Genomic DNA, 19,266 nt, shown 5'->3' with positions numbered 1-19,266 from the left:
TGTCAGGGTCATTGGGATGTTTCAGTATCACATTAGATCTTGTTGATGCAAAACACGAAAGCTTGTATTTTTATCTTTGTAATAAAGAACGTAAAAGAGTCCCCCCCTTAACTACAGGAGATTGGTTCCAAGACCTCCAGTGGACACTTGAAACCATGGGTAGTAGCAAATCCTATATATGCTATGTTTTTTTCCCATTCACACATGCCTATGATAATGTTTAATAAGTTAGTCACAGTAAGAGATTAACAAGAGTAAGTAATGATAAAGTATCTCATTGTGTCATACTCATGCTTCTTGTGATGATGTGAGATGATAAAACATCTATGTGATGCGATGAGAACAGGTGAAGGACACAGGTGTCCTGAGTGTTAGGCAACTGACCTTTGCGATACATAAGCAGGAGCATCAGCTTCCAGGACGCTATTGAGCACAGGCAACCAAAATCACAGATAATGGGGGAGAATTCTGTCTGTGGATATTGTACAAAAAATAGAAAATAGAAACACAAAACTATAAATACTATTAATGTCATCTTGAATCTCATGAGTCAGGGATACCTACTCCTAGTGAGGCATCCTCCGTGGTTTTAAATATGCATATAAATTTTTATTTACAAAAACAGGATCTCCCATGAAACTCATTTTTTTTTTTTTGTATTTTTTGCTTTTTGTTCAGCCTTTAATGCTGGATCTTTTTTCCATTTCCACATATATGCACTGACATCATCATGTGTAACGGCCAGGGAGTCTATCCACGTTTGGATGGTCAGGATGTTTCCTCACCTCGATGGCCATGCTTGAGGTTCAGTTTTCAAGGTGGTAAATGGAACACACCTGCCAGCCACCCTTTGTTAGCTCACCGAGCTACAAATCAAAGGAAACCGATGCCCTGAAATGCTCAGAAGAGCACATGGTTTATAAAATTCCCAGTGGAGGATACAAAAAACACCAGACCAAAGAAGAAATGAAAGCAGAAGGCATGATCTGAATTCTGCTTCATGAGGCGAGAACAGTGCTTTATTCCTCTAAAGAACTACATTTCTGGAAGTTTCAATCTCTGAATACAATTGACCCTCGAACAACATGGGTTTGGGCCACTTACATGTGGATTGTTTTTCAGTAAATGCAGTGCAGCACTATAAATGTATTTTCTCTTTCTTAATCATGTTTTCTTTTCTCTGGCTTACTGTATTGTAAGAATACAATTTATAATACATAGAGCATACAAAATGTGTGTGTGGGGGGCGGGGGAACTCCATCCAAGGACCCAAGGATCACACCCTGAGCCAAAGTCAGATGCTCAACCACTGAGCCATGCAGGTGTCACCAAAATTTATGTCAGTGGACTGTTTATTTTATTGGCAACGTATCTGGTCACGGGTAGGCCATTAGTAGTTAAGTTTGGGGGACTCAAGAGTTTACACAGATTTTAACCTGCAGAGTGGGTCATCGGCAGCCCTGACTCCCACGTTGTTCAAGGGTCAACTGAACTTTCCTCTTGTGCAAGTTGATGAAATCTGACATCTCGGAAATTGATTTCTATTAGTAATCCACAGTGGAAACATATCACCGAGTAATAGCATTTATGATGCATAAATATTTAACATGAATCGCATCATTTTATGAAGCAAGTTCCGTATAAGCCACAAATAGTTTGCATTCCATTGTACCTACAGGTCATAATTGGGGATGGTAGCATTCATTTTATTCTCAGATTTGTTTGTTTTTTATTCTTTGTTTTTGCAAATGACCTAAACCTAGTCTTATCAGGAGATTTCTCACAAATAATTAGGACTGATGTGCTTTCTTTTTTTTTTTAAAGATTTTATTTATTTATTCATGAGACACACACAGAGAGAGAGAGAGAGAGGCAGAGACACAGGCAGAGGGAGAGGAAGGCTCCATGCAGGGAGCTGGACATGGGACTTGATCCCGGGTCTCCAGGATCACGCCCTGGGCCGAAGGCAGGCGCTAAACCTCTGGGCCACCCAGGGATCCCCAGGACTGATATGCTTTCTATAAGTTTTGTGATAAATAAATATTAGAGCGGAGAACATCCCTTTGCTAATTGAACACGTGATTATATGCAAACACATGTGAAATCAGAGGAGACGCAATGGTCCGTAAGGGAAGGAAGTGACCTCCTTTCTCCACAAGCATTTCAGACTGAGACTAAATTGCGCTCTGAGTGAGCACCTGCAGGAAACCTTGCCTGCAGCCTCAGCATCTCCTCCCACCCCTCTGGACTCCTGCCCACCCTCGGCTGCGGATTGGCCCCAAGGCTAAGACAGCTGCAAGAGAAAGAACGCTCATCTTCATGAAAATAGGCTTTGAAGCCCTTCTGCAGATAAACACTCTTCATTTGTTAACGACTTAATCCTTTAATTAAAGCTCACTTTGTTAGGTGGCTTGGCTTTCAAAAGCAGCCCAGGCCGATATTTGCATGAGTCCTTTAAAGATCGTCAGACCAGGGGAGATGGTTAAAAATATATTGTCCCAGGCTTATGGTAAACTGATGCAATCTATCCCTACGCGGGATGGGAAAAGATTACAGAAGACTTTGTGTTGAATTAGGTTTCCTGAAATATAACTCTTCCTTTTGCATCCATCTCAATTTGATACGTGTGGTCGTGTAATTCAGTCTTGGATAACTCACCAACAGTAAAGTTCTTTCCTTTCCTTTTTGGTTGAAATTGTAGACTAGTGAGAATGGGTCAATGGACTTTAGTAAGCGTAGACAGTCTAACACCTTAATTGAATGGGATCAGTAAAATATTGTTCCACTGGAAATGGGGTTCTGGTGTATCTCTGGTTCAGAAAGGCAGTTAATTGAAAGCGCAGTCTGGATGGATAGTGTGTGAAAATCTCATTCATGCTGCATTTACAGTGTCTGTGGGTCTTTTCAGCTTAAGGGATAGAAGCAATAATATCGATATTTTAATGTGCTACCGGTATTGCACCAACTAGGAGTGGCATTTATCGGATAGCTGGAGAGAGGGAGACGTTATAAAATGCCAAAGTGATTTTCAACATAGAAGAGAACTCACATTTGATGGCCTGGTTCTTTTTCGGGGGGCAGAGGTGGGCAATCCCCAGAGATGAGCAATCACATATAAGCTAGGGTGCAATCAGGCATGAACCTAAACAGAAAAATAAAAACTAGGAGAGTTAATAAAACCCTTCAAGAAAGTGAGCAAATAAAACGTGAAAATATCAGTATCTCTAAGTCTGATGTGGCCCCAGTGAGGAGACTGAAAACAATCACATTCACCGCATGTAAAAATGAGTATTTTTAAATCCTCTATAAAAGTATCTGTAGAGGGGCACCTGGGCGGCTCAGAGGTTGAGCATCTGCCTTTGGCTCAGGTCAGGATCCTGGTGTCCTGAGATAGAGCCCGACATCGGGCTCCCGGCATGGAGCCTGCTTCTCCCTCTGCCTGTGTCTCTGCCTCTCTCTGTGTGTCTCTTATGAATAAATAAATAAAATATTTTTTTTTAAAAAGTATGTGTAGAGAAATGGGACCACTACAGAAAAGTATCACATTTTAAATTAAAAATAAGGATTTAAAAACGAGTTGCACAATGGACAGCCTTTCCCAATAAAACTCAAAGACACCAGCAAAAAAATAAAAAAATAAAAAAAAATAAAAACGAGTTGCTGGCCACAATGGACTAAGAGACCTGCTTGAGCATCCTTCATGAGACATGGAAGAAATTGAAGGAAGGCTTTCAAGTGAAGTGGCCAGCAGGAAACAAAGAGCAGTGACCTTTGAGAGATACAAGACAAATTAGCTGACACCCAGCATTGCCCCAGCTCCCTAACTGCCTTGAGAGTCCTGAGGTAGGGGGAGAGAAGCCAGGTAGAAACCAGAAAACGCTCCGAATCTCAGGAGACCAAAGTAGGTAGGGTTCTTAGGACAGAGTATCATAGAAGAGAGCTCTTTGCCCAGACAGAAGAATGGAGAGCTGCAGAGAGTCCTCCCACACTCCCAGTTGAGTAAATACCAGGGCATTTAGATGAAGAGACCACTACTCGGGCTGCTCAAAGCCCGGGAACTAACCACCTGAAAAATACAGTAGGATCTCCACAAAACAACCTGAGGCCGGTAATGTGGGAAACAAAGGCAGAAGAAAGATGCCTAAATCTCCTTACTACCTACAGCCCAGTGGCCAGTCCTTGAAACAGGCAGAGGGACCTTCCTCTAAGAACTCAGCTGCCTTGATGTTAATACTTTGCTAAAGGGAAAAGGCCATCTTAGCCTGACCTTTATGATCCTGGGAGTCTACATTAACATCTAAAAATTCCTTTGGAAACTTTCTTTATCTCTGTCCCCCAAGATAACAGTTGGCAATCATCCTCCATGCATATGACCTTCCTCTATATACATCTGAAGGGTGTCATGGCTCAGGTTTAATTAGACGGTAATAATGACCTTTTCCCAACAATAGCTAGCCCTTTGAAGGTCCTGGAAACCTTGCTTCCAAAATTCCTTGAGACTCATGCTAAATCAAATCCCCTCCCAACTTGAAAGCATATAATGGGCCACCCTTCATGACCCCCATGCAGCTCTCTGCCCGTGAATCCTGTCCCCATGCTTTAATAAGATCAGATTTTTACACCAAAATCATCTCAAGAATTCTTTCTTGGCCATCGGCTTCGAACCCCCACATCTTTCCTACATCAGCCAGGAAACAAACCAGCAGAGGTGAGAGGGAATGTTTCCTAGAGATTGCCCAGGACCAGGAACAGCTGCTGTTCCAACCAACCACCCTAGGAAACTTCATGAAGCATGGTGGTAGCAGATGAGCTGCCCAGAGGATTTTGCATCAGTAGGAGAGGGTTTGTCTGGGCCTGACAACCACTGTGGTCCAGACTAACAAATCCTAATTAGCAAGATGTGAAAGAAACAAACTGTGTGGTGTGTGTGTGTGTGATATGTATATGTGTCCCAGAACAAAGGCCAAAGATATCCATGGGAATATAAAAATACCCAGCACCCAACAAGGTCAACTTCACAATGTTTGACATCCAATCCAAAAGATTGCCCAAGACATAATCAGGGTACAAAAATCAATCATTTTTCTGTATACTGGCTATTGGAATTAAATACCATTTACCAAGAAACGCTTTTTACTGTACCATCAAAAATACAGAATGCATGGGCCAAACCTGACTGAAGAGTGTAGAGCCCTGTACATGGTCAACCCAAACCATTCCTGAGAAACTTAGAATAGTAAGAGTCAGAAGAATCAGTATTGTTAAGATGTCAATTATCTTCTCATTGATCTATACATTCAAAAACATCCCACCTAAATTTCCAGTAGGCTCATTGGGTAGAAAATGCCAAGTTGAACTTGACAAGTTGAATGGAAAATTTTAAACACTGAGACTGGTCAAAACAACTTTCAAAAACACGAATGAAGTCGGAGAACATGTATTACCTGATTTTAAGTCTTATTTTAAAGCTATCATGATCAAGAGAGCATGCTATCATTGATGATGTAGGAAAGTCATTAGGGTTCAAAGCTGACAGCCAAGAAAGGATTCTTGAGACATTTTTAGTGCAAAAAAGGTGATTTTATTAAAGCTCAGGGCAGGACCTTGTATCACATTGAAGAGTTAACTCAAAATGAACCATAAGCTTGAATATAAATTGTGATTGAAAATCTAAATGTATCAAATTTCTAATGGACACAAATGCAACCTAGGGTCAGCCAGTGATTTCTTAGACAAGACACCAAAATTGCAATCTGTAAAATATCATAAGTAGAGCTTTGAAATTTGAAAGTACCTGCTCTTCAAAAGATGCCGTTAAGACATTGAGAAGACAAGCAACAGAAAGAAATCGTATAGCCAATAAAGAACTTGCAACTGGAATACACAGAGAACTCTCAAAACAGATTAATAGAAAACAAACAATCTAATTTTTTTTAAAATAATGGGAAGAGATTTGGACAGACACTTCACTAAGTAAGATGCATGCATGGCAAATAATCACATGAAAACAGGCTCAGCGTGTCAGTGATTTGCTGAATACGATTAAAACTAAAATACTAGTAGTTGTGGATGGGACTATTAAATAGTGTAACCAATTTGGAAAACAGTTCGACAGTTGTTATAAAGTTAAATGTACACGTACCATGCGACAATGATTCTATGACACTGACTTTTACTTGTAATATTTATTCCCAGAGAAACCAAAGCATGTGTGTCTACCAAGGCGTGCAAGCAAATGCTCATAGATTCTTCGTCGCTGTTGCTGACTGGAAACAACCAAATATCCATCCAGGGAAATAGATGAAGTATGGTATATGATGGATTGCTGCTCAGAAACGGGAAGCAAAGCACTATTGATACATGTAAAAATATGGATAAAAATATTTGTGTTAAGTGAAAAAGTCAGACCAAACACAAAAACCCAGAGTAAATACCTTAGGGTCCCATTTATGTACGTTTGTAGGAAATGTAGACAAATCTCTGTGCCAGGAAGATTACTGTTTGCCTGGGCAGGGGGTGGTGATAGGGACCAGGAAGGGTCGGAGGTGGGGTTAGAGGCGCCAATGTAAATTTCTGAGGGTGATGGCAATGTTTGTAATCTTGACTATAGTGATGATTACACACACACACACACACACACATCTTTCAACACTAACCAATTAGCAGACTTTAAATATGTGCCCTATGTCAATTTCATCTGAATAAAACCTATTATTTTTAAAGGGCGGGGGAGGGGATATTAAATAACTATAGGGTAAAGCATTCATATGTGCTAAACGCAGGCTACCGGATTTTGGACCTTGAAATATTTCATAATTTAAAAATGCAAAAGTGAAATACACGAAGTGAATGATAGGTTAAAAAAAACACTGGAAACGGGTATGTGACAAAATTATCATCTAAATAGCATATTGAAATACTGTTGGGAGAAAATACTAAGATATCAAGAATTTAATCTGTAGAGAAAATGGACAATATTGTTCAACAAATTGACAATCATTGAGTTCTTGAGGGGGAAAAGAAATCCGGCCTTGCTAATAATAAGTATATTCAATGTTAACATGTTGCTCTATTTCTTGTATTAATTTTAGATTGCATTGTCCCTGCCTGGCTTGAATATTGTGCAACTCTTCCTACCACATTCATGACTTTGTAAAGGTAGCGTAGATTTGTGGAAAGCAGTCTGTTAATCTGAATGAAAAGCCAGGAAATGATTTATGCACTCTGATCTGGCAATTCAATTACCGAGAAAGTACACTAAATATCTCCTCGAAAATACTGAACAATCTGTAGTTCAAATGTGTTTTGAGATAATTTCTTATTATGTCAAAATGTTGCAAATAATCTAATTCCTGCAAGCTTTTATAACAACATGAAGCCTAGCAATATAAATGAGGAGGAGGTATATTGTAACAGCATGGGGAATGTCTTAGGATGATAACATCATGAGTGGAAACAAAGTACAGAAAAGGAGACAGGGCTGGAGGTGTGGGGTTGCGGAAAGACAAGGAGACATCGTCAGGTTGCATAAGTTAAGAGCCTAAAGAGAAGTATCCGTAAGATGAATAGTGAGTAAAATACATTTATTTTAAAATTTTCTATCATGGGACAACATTACTGTTATAACTAAAATAACAGAGACATACAATCAAATATCTTTGTAACGATTGGGCGGGGAAATAAATGAATTATAACCTAAATTTTCGGAATTGCCTTGCAGGGGCAAACTGATGTTTTTTTTTTTGTTTGTTTTTGTTTTTTGTTTTTTTGGCAAACTGATGTTAAAGGAGAATACAGAATTTTGAGGGAGTGACGCCAAATGAGAGGGATCAGTATTTTTGAGAAAGGACAACTGGAGTGCATTTCATGATGACTTCCAGGCAAGAGCTTAAGACGTGATGGCAATCCTAGAAGGAAGGAAACGTCCAGGTGTGGAAAATTAAGGCCATGGCTGATTGGGTGTAAGGACAAGTCCATCAGGTGGCTGCGAATTTCCATCTTACACTTAAAGGAAAAGAAAATGCAGACAGAGACATTACTTTACATCTTGATATTTTGAGGCTCTGGGTTCCCCAACGTTGAACTGTGTGGGTCACGAAAGCACAGGCTGAGGAGTTGATAGGGTAGATGGTGTCCATGGGTATTTGTGTGTGTGTGTGTGTACGTGTGTGCAGGATTGAAGGTGGTTGTGAATTAACAGGTGGTGAGGAAAGAACCAGGGAGGTTCTCAATGTGCCTTAAAAATGGTGTCCACAGTTGTTCATATGTGGGAAACAAAAGCAAACCCCTTCTCTTGTCCCCACGTTGGTCCTTCCTGTCATCCTTTGGGCAGGCAGTCCTCACAGAGGCCATAAGGACTCAAATGTTTGAGGGACTCCCCCTCAGTTGTTTGAAGCCAACAAAGCCAACAGATGAATTTGGAACAGGCTCCTAGAAGAATAAAGAACGGAATCTGTCCTTTGGACCAAGCCAATCCCTTCCCTGCTCCCTGGTGACAGCATCTGGTACTCCACCAGAATTTTCACTTGTGCTACAGATGTCTGGGTTATGATGCAAACAAATCTCAAATCTATTGTCTCTTTCTTATGTACACTCATGTCTCTCAACGTCCCTCTCAGCTGTAGGCTTGCAGCATGCCCATAAAACGTTCAAACAGCAGCCCATTTGGTGAGCCGGCCACTGACAGCTCACATCCCCTCGGATGCTCCCTGAAAAAATAAACCTTTCCATCCACCCTACGTATCCCAGAGTGGCACCTGCTTCAAAGCTCCTCGTGCTTTGCTACCTGCTCACCCTCCACTCCCCCACCGGCCATGGTCATCTTCTGCTTGTGCTCACAGGATGAAATTCATCTGTACCAGGAATGATGGATGCTCCTCATCCCAACCATCCCCAAATAATTATATCTGCCCAGGCATTTTTAGTTGGCTGACGTTCACATACGGGCATGTAATGTTGGGCATTTTGAGCTTCCTCTTGGATCCTGTGAGTCAGTATAACCATTATTTAAGTGTGTGGTGTTCCAGGAAGGTGGAAGAGCATTGGTGGCATGCGACTGAGGAAAACGTCCTTCCTATCAAGGTTCCCCTGAAGCATCTGAAGGCTGGTGACATTTTTCTTAAATAGCAGATAATAAAGTGTTGAGGTGAGGGGGCAGTCATATAGCGATCCCTATCATCTCAAGTATTCCTTAAAATGGTCATATCTCAACTGCTGATGGAACACCTCAATAGCAGCCAAGCTCAATATTCCAGGAAAACCTAAATTTTGCCTTCCAAAGATTCAGAATGGCTCCACTGGTTTTAAATCTAGCAGAGGAGACATAACTGAGGCAGATTCATATGCTAACTTCCCTATTCAAGTCTCCATGTGAAATATTCTCTTCCATTGTAGAGTCTGTGGGATTTGAATATTTCAGATCCACTGTCCCCCACTTTTTTTTTCACCATGATGTTTAAATCTAGTGAGTAATTTCTTTCTCAAATTCAAGTACTGTTTCTTTTAACATGGCTCCATAATTCCTTTGGGTATCATGGATCATGGACCCTTTTATTTAATTTATTTATTTTTAAAATTTTATTTATTTATTTTTTCATGGACCCTTTTATCTTGTTAACAAGCCTGTGTTGTTAGAATCTCCTGAGCAAATTGCCATATTGACAAAAATGTGTTCTGTATGTAGATGGCATCAGGTTAGAAGAAAGAGTTTACTGTAATAAATGCATGGTGATACATATAAATATTTTCTCATTATATACATCAAAAGACTGTTCTGTATATTTACACTTAAAAAAAGGATAGAGAAAAACCTAACCGTGTTCAAGTTATATTACTAGCAAGATTAAACGCAAGCAAAGAATGAAAATCCACAAGGTATACTATAAGTCTACCAATATGTCACCCTTCTTTATATGTCATTAGAATATTTCACAAGCACCTAATCATTTCCATGTACTTTTGGTTAGAAAACTTATAATCAGCATATGCATTGCTTATTCACATTAAAGCTGCTTCCTTACTCATGAGTAAAATAAATAAGTTGATGAAATATCATTTTTATCCTAGATCCTATGTTACATAATTAATTTAGAGATATAAGCAAATTGACATAATTAGGATATTGAGCTGAATTAGTATTTGTGTGATGCAAATAATAATAGCTATTCTGAAATGTTAATTTTTATATATACAGAGGATTAAGCCAGCCAGCCATTGGACTAAGAAGAGAATGTCAGCTGTGAATTTGGATAGTAGGCATTTGATTTTTTTTTTAAGATTTTATTTATGTATTTGAGAGAGAATCTCAAGCAGACTCGCCACTGCATGCAGAGCCTGACATGGGGCTGGATGCAGGGCTCCATCTCATGACCCTGAGATTACAACCTGAGCTGAAGTCAAGAGTTGGTTGCTTAACCAGTTGAACCACCCAGATAGATGCTAATGTATATTTTTTTAAAAATCAACTAGTCATGCAACTGCCCTCAGAGATAAAGGTTCAGTGGTAACCAACATGGCTCAGAGCATGATGAATATGGTAGGAGGAAACTTACCTGATGGCTCATTGGTTCACATTCGCTCATCAGCACCAATCGCTGGGTTTAACATTCCACATTGAGACAATAGACATCAAATTTCAGTGTCGCAAAATACCCCTGGTAAGTTTCTATAAAATGTACTTTCCACTGGATCAGTAACACCATGGTTAACAATCGTCCTTAGGAACAGTGGCAAGTCTCATGGATTACAGATGATATTTGTGAAGATTACTTATGTGGGGAGGAGAGAAGAAGGAGAAGGAAGAGGAGGAGAAAAAGGAGAGAAGAAGGGAGGGGAGGAGGAAGAGAAGGGGGGAGAAGGAAAAAAACAGAGAGGGGAAGATAAATTTTAACATTTCATCAAACAGAGTATAATTAAATTTGGGACCAATTGCCTCTTAAAAATAATATTTAACATTACAGTAATAAAGATGCTGAATGGTTGCTAATGATTTGATTTCTAACAGCAAAAAGGAAGATGAATTACATATGTTCCAGTACAAAAGGGACTATACCGCATGCCCCTCCAAATCCCAATTTACCAAGTAGAATCTGAAATAGAAACAAGGCGAGAATCTGCAAAAAGCGGTTTGCTAAAAATGTGACGCCATATATATTTCAATAAGCCATAGACTTCACCATAAATGCTTTTAAGCATTTCTTGAAGATAGTCTTCATTTTGTTTGAATAATATTGTAATAATTGATAGCATTGAGGGGACATGAGGTTCTTCATGTAGTCAACTCAATGATTTAACTGAAAGGCCCTCGCTCCTTGCTCTGATTAAGTGTTAATAATTGTGTTTCTTTTTCCCTAGCTTTTTTGTCTCCTTTCTTATTCCCAAGGAGATAAATCTTGCGTAATGGAAAGGCAGTTAAAATTTGTTGAAAAGACTCCGCCAGGTGAGTCGGTGAGGAACACGCTTCTAGGAAATGTAACAAAGTGGGAGGCGAGGAAAAAAAGGGCATTTTCATTTTATATTATCCTCAAGTGAGGTTGACAATCCTTAGGGAATTTGGCCGTGAGTCACTCACTGAGTCTATTGTGTTCGATTCTGAAGCAGTTTGTTGATTCTTAGATGACTAACACTTACTCAAAATGCATGAAAAATGGCCACTTATCTCTGAAAGATGTCTCCATTTTTTGTGTGTGAAATGTGATACTTTCCCTTGAAAATCAAGTCCATGGAACATACGAATTAAGTTAGTTCTGAAATATGAAGTTAGACCCTAGAAACCAATAACCAGGCTATTGACTGCCCCAGTACCTTGGCTTATAGAGGTTTAATAAATGCCTTCCAGGGCCTACTTAATAACACTTTATTGAGTTTTAGGGGAAAAAAAAGATAGGCATCGTTTTTCACTCTGCATTAAACTGACGAACATAGAAATAATAAAACATACAATATGATAATGCCACCACATTTAACTGATCTTGCATGAAAAGGTCATCTTTTGAGCGCTTTTGCTAGATTCAAATGAAGTCTCTAGATATACAAGATGGATATTGAAACACTGACTCTGGAAAAAAAAAAAAATGAAAGAGAACCAGTTCTCAGATAAAGAAAATCTTGATCTTAGTTCAGCTATGCTCCCGAATATATTTTGTAAATTGTGTGATTATGTAAACTATAATGGAATTTGAAAAATGCATTCTGAAACAATTATTCTTAGTTTAGAAAGAGATGTGATGATATTGAAAATTATCAATGATTTGCCTTATAGAAACAATTCATTCCTTTTGTCTGGATCCTTTAGATTGGCACTTTCTTTTTTAAAAATTATAATTAATTGATTAATTTTGAGAGAGAGAGAGAGTGAGTTAAGGCGGCTGAGAGAAAGGGAGAGAGAATCTCAAGCAGACTCCCCACTGGGCACAGAGACCCACCCTGGACTCAGATCATGACCTGAGCTGAAACCAGGAGTTGGGTGCTCAGCCACCCAGGCACCCCTAGACTAGTAGTTTTCTTACAGAACTTCCTGCAAAGATGGAAATTCTCTATATCTGAGCTGTACAATATGTTAACCACCAAGCGTACATGGTTATAAATTGTCAGTGTCTACATTGATGTTAGTTAGAGAACTAGTTAAAGGATGAATTCCATACATAAGATTCCACCCACTGCATATAATCCCACATAAATACAACACTTGAAACATCCTTTAAAAATATCTCCACAGATTTCAATGTGCCTTGCAAGAACTATATGTACATATTGGATTATTGCCAGAATTATATGAACATATGGGACTCTTTCCTTCATTCTCTTCAGTCATGACTTTGAAGGGCACTTGGATCTCATCTCAACCACAGCACTTTTGGACAGAATGTGCCCTTTTACAATAAACTATCTGGGGGTGACTAGATGGCTCAGTTGGGCTGCAGCATGGAGCCCAGTTAAGTAAAAATAAAATAAAATTAAATTAAATTAAGTAAAATATCTGAAGAATTTAAGGCTGCAATGAAACAATATAGCTTCTCTTTGATGTGAAACTATAAATTACGTCAGATATTTAAAAATATATACAATTACTGATTATTATGATATTAGTTTAATTATCTTTTTTTTTTTTTAACCCATATGTCTACATTAGGTCTCAATGAATTCTAAAGAAAGGAAACCTAAGTTTCAGTTGAGGAAGTGTGTGGCTCAAGCAGACGAACCCAGCAGTACATTCATGGGGAGGATCACAACGTATGGACGGGGAAGACTCCGTCATTCATCCATGGCTGCCTCACCTCAGTCAACCTCTTCTAAAGAAAATAGGAAAATGCGTACAACAGGGTACAATCCAGTGCCACCGTCTACAACAGCTATTATACATTCCCTCTGCACCTAGTTTTTAATTTATTCACACTCTGCTTAGATCTAGAACAAGGAAAGAATTTTTTTTTTTTCTGTAAAAGGTCAACATAATAAGCTTTTTAGGTTTTGAGGACCATAAGGTCTCTCTTACAAATACTCACTTGTACTGTGTTCATGCCCACACAGCCATAGGCAATAAAGAGCTGGCCATAGTGATTTCTCAATAAACACTGCTACAAAACCAGATGTCAAGCTGGACTTGGTACGTGGCCACAGTCTGCTGACCCCTGGCATCCATCTCTGGCAGACTTGACACTTACTAATAATGTTCTCATGGCCAATTTGGAAAGATGACATCTTATTTTATGAGAATGTATGTACACGCCCTCCTTTTGCTCTAACAGTAACCATTTCCCCCAACCCAAGCATGGATGTGTCAGTGGGTTTGCTGGTCATAATGGACAAGGCCACCTTGCTTAAAACGAAGTCTTTGGACATCCCTCAAACTCCTACAAGAGCTCAAAGTGGTATCCAAAGCCTCCGAGGACAAGGGGATATACACCCACATTACAGTTGGTCTCGTTATAATTATCTGAGAACCGGTTGGAGGTTGAATGGGAATAGCTACACTGAAGTAGTGCCTTCCTGTTTAGAAAAGAAAAGAACAGATTTATCCGTTTAAGCCTAAGGGAAATGAGTACTCATTTTGGTGGGGCATTTAGAATATAATAATACAAAACACCATGAGAGGCCACGTCTGTTGGCTCTGTGACAGCAACGATCCTGTATAGTTAAGGCTTAGACAGTGTGGTGCCAAGGGTGGGGGGAGAAAGAGATAGAAAAAAAGAAGAGAAGAAGAGGAGGAGGGTGAGGAGGGAAAAGAGGAAGAAGAAGGAGCATGCGGTGGGGTAAATAAATAAATAAATAAATAGATCCTAAAAAAAGAAAAAAGAAAGAGGAGAGGGAGGGAGGAAGAAGGTGAAAGGAGATGGTAAATTAAGCATGCTTTGATCTCTGGGGCTTTGCTATCCCTAAAGGAATCCCCTCTCCCAGGACCAGTGCATCCCTACAGTCACTAAAGATGGTAGGTAACTAGCTCCCAGCTCACAGTTTTCAAATACAAGCCAACCAGCGTGAGATCCACACCCCAACCCTCCTCTATGGGCCTCTCACACTGGAGGGCACCACGCTCCTGTCCTACTCTCTCCAGGGCTAGGTACCCGATAACCAGAGGCAGCCCCTGTAGCCCAGAGCCCAAGGACATTATTCAAGCCAGTCAGTCCTATGCCTGCTCACCTGTTCCTTCCTGTGGAGGCCACAGTAAAGGCCCCTGTCCACGTTTTCCCTCCTCGTCTGCCTCCCGAAGGCCCTGGGGCTTCCCCGTGGCGCCCTCATGGTGTGGTGCATCCCCTCCTCTTGGGAACTGTGAGTCTCAAACTATTTGGTCCATGGCACTCATCTCCTGATCTTTTGAGTCTGCTGTACCTCAAGAGTTCTAGCAATACATTATATTATGAAAATGACATATATAATATATACACATTATGTTGTACATTATATAATAGTTCATGCTTAGGTGTATTTATCATACATGTGTTATAAACACATAATACTATAAATGTATTTATGTGTTTTTCATATAAATAGATGTATTATTTACATATACATAAAATTCAGAATATCGGGATACTAGAATACCTAAACCAAATTTTATATATTTATAAGCATATATGTAGACACAGAGCACACATATATGTAAATATAAATGTAATATATGTAAAGGTATATATGCGGTGTGTGTGTAATACATATATTTTTTTAAGATTTTATTTAAGTTCATTTAGTCAACATATAGTATATTATTAGTTTCACGGGTAGAATTTAGTGATTCATCAGTGTTATATAACATCCAATGCTCATTTCATCATGTGCCCTCTTCAATGTCCATCACCCAGTTACCCCATCCCCCTATCCTACCTCCCCTCCAGCGAGCCTCAGTTTGTTTCCCAGAGTTAAGCATGTCTTATGGTTTGTCTCCCTCTCTAATTTTGGCTTATTTTATTTATTTTTCCTTCTTTTCCCCTATATTTACGTTTTGTTTCTTAAATTCTGCATATGAGTGAGACCATATGATAATTGTCTTTCTCTGATTGACTTATTTCAATTAGCATAACACCATCTACTTTTAACACATCATTGCAAATGGCAAGACTTCATTCTTCTTCTTCTTCTTTTTTTTTTTTTTTTTACTTCATTCTTCTTGATGGCTGAGTAAGAGTCCATTGTCTATACACATCACATCATCTTTATCCATTCATCTATCAATGGACATCTGGGCTCTTTCTGTAGTTTGGCCATTGGGGACATTGCTGCTGTTATATATTATAAGCTAACGAATGCCAGACCTTTATTTAATAAATATTCATGGGCTACCCACACATACTTGCCTCTGTGCATTTACTACAAGGTGCTTTGTTCTTATATCTTGGTTAAAATTAGTGAGACTTCCCCTTTAACCCAAAGATGACCATTCCCTGATGACTTTCTTCATGGGAAATCAATCCATCGTTTTGAGTGAAATAAAAAATGAAGATAATCGTGGAGAACATTCAAAGGAACATTCAAAGGAACAAAGGTAGGGTTTCCCTTGGTGCCTTAGCTAGAGCATCTATAAGTGCTTTGAGCCATTTGGAAAACTCAAGTTTTCAATCCAGGTGATGACTTTGGTGGTCTGCAGGGATTTGCAAGAACAGTGTCTGGTTGCAGAAGGAGGTACCATCAGGGACAACGGAGAGACAGAGCTGTGGGTTCAATGTCACAGCCAGGGAATGGTATGGATGCTCTGTCTGCATAGAAGTCACTGAGTTGCATTGCCCCAAGTAATTCCTTATTTTAAGCCTCTGACTGTCCCTTGGTGCATGAGTGTTAGACATATATTCTCTTATCTTAATAAAATAGAACTTCCCAGAGTAAGCCTCAGCCTTTGCAGGTTCTCGCTTTCCTTTGGTGGGACCTGTGAGATTTTGGAGTGCAGAGTGTTCTCTGCTGATGTTCAAAACAATAGCTCCTGGGATCCCTGGGTGGCGCAGCGGTTTGGCGCCTGCCTTTGGCCCAGGGTGCGATCCTGGAGACCCGGGATCGAGTCCCACGTCGGGCTCCCGGTGCATGGAGCCTGCTTCTCCCTCTGCCTGTCTCTCTTTCTCTCCCTCTCTCTGTGACTATCATAGATAAAAAAAAAAAAAAAAATTAAAAAAAAAAACAATAGCTCCTGAACTAGCAAGCAAGCAGAGGTATTGAGAAAGCTTTTGTCTCCATTTGCAATGCTGTTATTGCCATCTGCTTTTCTGATTTTTTTTTAGCCCACTGTATTATTTTACTGATGTGTCCATTGCCTTTTTCCCACATTTTCAATGAGATTTTCCAATGGGATAAGTTTCTGGCTTTGCTGGAAATGTATGCAGCTTTGTAGGAGATGGGGGAGAAATGGATAAGCCCATCTGAAACATGGAGCGAATAGAGTCTGTATCATAAGGACGAGAGATTATACTTATAGTGCTATTGACCCAGATGAAAGGAATATGATGCAGGTCTCATCAGGTCAAAGAAAATGACAAGAAACTCTTCTTCATAAATTCACTGTATTGGGATAATGCTACATCTAAAAACCAAGTGCAACACCTTCATCAAGCAGACTGGTATCACCAGCTTGTTTGCAAGTGTCCCCTGGAGATGAAAATGAATGAGTGCCAGTTTCATAGGCTCTCTGAGTGAGAGGAAAATTATGGTCATAATTTGCACAATGCTGTGATTTGCTCATAGAGATCTGCTCTGAAATTTAGAGCAGATAGAAGAGACAAAAGTAAAGCAACACATTATATTACCAGTAAGAAAATGCTTTTCAGGTCTACCAAAGAATGGGCACAGTGAAAAGATATTAAGCATGCCTGAATATACAAAATTAAGCTTTTATTTTGGTTTATAGACAGATGTATCAAGATCAGAAAAAAATGTCAATTATTCATTAATTCCCCATGGCATATATAAATGTGTGCATGCATTGTGACAGTCAGGATGACCTTATGCTTTATCAATCGGAATGTGTTTTCTCAGAGACTACCCATCCATGGTATCCCTACAACATCTGAGCAAGAAAGTAAGGATAGATCCAAGTATCCATCTATCGGAAGAATGGATACAGATGATGTGGTATATATACACAATGGAATATTACTCAGACATCAAAAATAATGACATCTTGCCATTTGCAATGATGTGGATGGAACTAGAGGGTATTACACTAAGCAAAATAAATCCATTGGAGAAGGATGAATACCATATGATTCCACTCGTGTGTAATTTAAGAAACTAACAAAACAAAGAAAAAACAGACCAAAACACCCCAGACTTTTAAATACAGAGAACAAAGTGATAGTTGCCAGAGGGGAGGTGGGTAAAGGAGTGGGTGAAATAAGAAGAGGATTATGGGGATGAAGGCGGGGACTCATTGTGATGAGCACTCAGTAATGTGTAGAATGGTTGAATCATTATATTGTGCACCTGAAATAAATACAATGCTGTCTATTAATTATACACAAATAAAAAAGCAGGAAGCAGATAGAATAAAACAGAAAGTCGGGGTAGGGCTTCATGTCATGCCTAACGTAGGAGCCAAATGTGAAATAAAAAGCACAGGGTTCTGTAGCTGTGACCCAAGTGCTTTGCACCATCCCACGCAGACTCTGTGTCTTGACAAGCATGGGGTAAACAGAGAATAAAAATCAAAGGTAGGGAAAAGAAAAGCCACCAGCCAGACAGGCGATAAGTCAGAGAGTGGAAATGAGGACCAAGATTTAAGCGTGAGGTGTAGAGATACAGGGACAGATACTCACCCAGACGAAGACTCAAGATACAGGTAAAAATAGACCGCACTCATTTCCTGGGGCTGCCGTAACAAATGGTCACAAACGGGGTAGCTGGCAGCAATAGAAACACATTCTGTCACATTGTGGAGTCTGTGTCTACACTGCAGATGTCTGGGCTGGGCTTCCTGGGAGCATCGGGAGACCATCCTTCCTTCCTTCTCTCCTAGTTTCCTTGGGCTCCCCGGTGCTTCCCTCCAATCTCTGCCTCTGCCACTACAAGTTCCCTGTGTCTCCTTTACCACATGGGAGTCTCCTCTCTGCATCTGTCTCTCCTCTTCCTGTAAAGACACCAGTCATCTTGGGTTCAGAACCTGCCCTACTACCTTATGACCTCACCTTTTGTGACCTCATTACACCTGCAAAGAGTCCATGTCCAAATAAGAGCAAAGTCTTAGGCAGTGGTGTTGAGGACACTGACTTTCAGGTTCAATGAACAATACGGACAGTGATCAAAACATGGTTTTAGAGATAGCAAGAGAGACAGACGTGAAGACTTGAGGTTTTTGCACACAGGATGAACGCAGAGCACCATGCCCGCGTTACAGGGAAACCCAGAAATCAAGTATAAACAACACTGAGCAAAAAAGAAATACCGATCTTCCTACTTTGATGGTAAAATGTCCTCATGCGATAATCTTTTCAGGTTATCCATGAAAACATGCACAATGGCATTGGCTTCTCTTTATTGCACTTCTTTCCGTGTCCATCTTCCAGCTGTTAACGTAGCCAGTTCCCTACACAAGACAAAGGCGCCTACTCTGCCATTTGCTCCTTCCTCTTGAGCTACGAGCAGCGATTTGTGTACTCCATGCTGAATGGTTATGTGACCTCCTGCTGGCACCTGATAGCTCATCAATAACTTGTTAGGAAGCGAAAATGACTACGTTGGAGAAGGCAGAGATGTTCATTTCATCCTCCGGCACTTATGAGAATGGCCTCTTTAGGATGTAATCCAGTATAAGGTACATAAGGAATCGAGGCATACGAGACCAGGATGCATATT

The 19,266-nt window shown here is 39.9% G+C and overlaps 1 long non-coding RNA gene across 4 annotated transcripts in view; it reads right to left on the bottom strand.

Moving 5' to 3' along the window:
• Positions 1-18,574, bottom strand: part of LOC140627570 (uncharacterized) — a 42,222-nt gene extending 23,648 nt beyond the window's left edge. For 3 of the 4 annotated variants that reach the window (XR_012026244.1, XR_012026242.1, XR_012026241.1), the window contains exon 1: positions 18,231-18,574. This is a non-coding gene — a long non-coding RNA (uncharacterized lncRNA). Of the gene's footprint in view, positions 1-384; positions 473-3,049; positions 3,143-10,550; positions 10,767-18,230 lie in introns of all 4 variants that reach the window. The other variant, XR_012026243.1, reaches the window with a different exon arrangement.
• Between the last annotated feature and the right edge of the window lie 692 nt (positions 18,575-19,266).

Source organism: Canis lupus, chromosome X, assembly GCF_048164855.1.
Source record: "Canis lupus baileyi chromosome X, mCanLup2.hap1, whole genome shotgun sequence".
Lineage (NCBI taxonomy): Eukaryota > Metazoa > Chordata > Mammalia > Carnivora > Canidae > Canis > Canis lupus.
The sequence above is the reverse complement of the archived record's forward strand: the minus strand, read 5'-3'. Positions and strand labels throughout refer to the sequence as shown.